This window comes from Octopus sinensis, linkage group LG21 (assembly GCF_006345805.1).
Source record: "Octopus sinensis linkage group LG21, ASM634580v1, whole genome shotgun sequence".
NCBI lineage: Eukaryota > Metazoa > Mollusca > Cephalopoda > Octopoda > Octopodidae > Octopus > Octopus sinensis.
This window is the reverse complement of record NC_043017.1, coordinates 12,767,724-12,770,457: the sequence shown is the minus strand read 5'-3', so window position 1 is coordinate 12,770,457 and position 2,734 is coordinate 12,767,724. Positions and strand designations below refer to the sequence as shown.

The 2,734-nt window shown below is 43.3% G+C and overlaps 1 protein-coding gene across 1 annotated transcript in view; it reads right to left on the bottom strand.

The window, feature by feature from the left end:
- LOC115222766 (armadillo repeat-containing protein 4) overlaps nt 1–2,734 on the bottom strand; it is a 67,357-nt gene that overhangs the window by 13,209 nt on the left and 51,414 nt on the right. The window lies entirely within an intron of this gene.

Genomic DNA, 2,734 nt, shown 5'->3' with positions numbered 1-2,734 from the left:
GTTTCTATTGAGTGCACAAGAGAAAGGCGTGTCTAAGTGGGTAATTCAATTTACTAGACACGACAGCCAAATCTCCACAAAAACCTGAAGGACATGTATTGGATAATAATCAGCATTAACTGAACTGACCTATGATCTCTTTTACTCTTTTACTTGTTTCAGTCATTTGACTGTGGCCATGCTGGAGCACCGCCGTTAGTTGAGCAAATCGACCCGAGGACTTATTCATTGTAAGCCTAGTACTTATTCTATTGGTCTCTTTTGCCGAACCGCTAAGTTACGGGGACGTAAACACACCCCATCGGTTGTCAGCTGATGTTGTGGGGACAAACACAGACACACAAACATATACACACACACACATACACACACACACTCACACACACACATATATATATATATACATATACACGACGTGCTTCTTTCAGTTTCCGTCCACCATATCCACTCACAAGGCTTTGGTCAGTCCGAGGCTATAGTAGAAGACACTTTCCCAAGGTACCACGCAGTGGGACTGAACCCGGAACCATGTGGTTGGTAAGCAAGCTACTTACCACACAGCCACTCCTACGCCTATGTATATGCATTTATATGTATATACTCTCTTTTACTCTTTTACTCTTTTACTTGTTTCAAGTCATTTGACTGTGGCCATGCTGGAGCACCGCCGTTAGTCGAGCAAATCAACCCCAGGACTTATTCATTGTAAGCCCAGTACTTATTCTATTGGTCTCTTTTGCCGAACTGCCAAGTTATCGGGACAGCCGATGTTGTGGGGACAAACACAGACACACAAACATATACACACACACACACACACACACACACACATATATATATATATATATACATATATATGACGTGCTTCTTTCAGTTTCCGTCCACCATATCCACTCACAAGGCTTTGGTCGGCCCGAGGCTATAGTAGAGGTCACTTGCCCAAGGTGCCACACAGTGGGACTGAACCCCGGAACCATGTGGCTGGTAAGCAAGCTACTTACCACACAGCCACTCATACACCTATGTATATGCATATATATGTATATACTCTCTTTTACTCTTTTACTTGTTTCAGTCATTTGACTGCGGCCATGCTGGAGCACCGCCTTTAGTCGAGCAAATCGACCCCAGGACTTATTCTTTGTAAGCCCAGTACTTATTCTATCGGTCTCTTTTGCCGAACTGCTAAGTTACTGGGACGCAAACACACCCCATCAGTTGTCAGCCGATGTTGTGGGGACAAACACAGACACACAAACATACACACACACACACACACACACACACACACACCACACACACACATATATATATATATATATACATATACACGACGTGCTTCTTTCAGTTTCCGTCCACCATATCCACTTACAAGGCTTTGGTCGGTCCGAGGCTATAGTAGAGGACACTTGCCCAAGGTGCCACGCAGTGGGACTGAACCCGGAACCATGTGGTTGGTAAGCAAGCTACTTACCACACTATCAAATATTTTGCAGCAGTGACCCACCTATTTTTTTATTATTATTCAGACATCGTCTATCTAGGATTACATCATTGCTTAATGTGATCTGGTCAAGGCTGTAACATCTTTGATCAAAGATCTTCAGGATCAATTCTGACTCATGGCTTAACAACCACAACAACTACAACTGCTACAACAACAATATTCGTATGAGACAACATGAGAATCTCTTTGCGATTGCAACACCTGCTAGAAACAGCAGCCAATTTCCACTCAAGCTACTACTCTTTACTCTTTACTCTTTTACTTGTTTCAGTCATTTGACTGCGTCCATGCTGGAGCACCGCCTTTAATCGAGCAACTTGACCCCAGGACTTATTCTTTTGTAAGCCCAGTATTTATTCTATTGGTCTCTTTTGCTGAACCTCTAAGTAACACACCAGTATCGGTTGTCAAGCAATGCAAGGGGGACACACACACATACACACACGCATATATATACACATATATACGACGGGCTTCTTTCAGTTTCCGTCTACCAAATCCAGTCACAAGGCTGTGGTCGGCCCGAGGCTATAGTAGAAGACACTTGCCCAAGGTGCGACGCAGTGGGACTGAACCCAGAACCATGTGGTTCGTAAACAAGCTTCTTACCACACAGCCACTCCTGCGCCTACTCAAAAGTTTTTTAAAATCCTCCAGAAAACGTAACAGAAGGACAGTACATAATGTTGTTAGGTTTAAACGAGATGATGTAAGAACAGAGATATTCCATCCATGACTGTCTCATCTTAATTTAGACATAGGACTACATAACCTTAAAATTTAGTCTTTGGTACTCTACAGAATGAAAATGCTGGGTTCAGCAGGTTGGATGTTGATAATTTGGAATGACTGCTGAGTGGACTTTCAGCTTGTTTAGGTACAGTACTTTTTGGCACTGGAGGCAAACAGACACACACACACACACATTCATAACTAGATAGTCACACACATAAACAACAAGAGAGAGAGAGAGGGAGGGAGGGAGGGAGGGGGGAGATTAAAACAACTAATGCCAAATAAGTCAGTGTTGAATCTGCGGCACCAAAACAACACATACTCAATATACTATGTCTGAATAGAAAGTAGGATGGTCCAGACTAGAAGGCCTTTGATCATGGGTTGGTTGGCTAGATCAGTGCTGACCAGGGGCTACACTATAACAACAACAGCAGCTGTACTAGCTTGAGTCAACAGAAGAAGAAAGTGGTGGTGGTGGTGATGGTGATG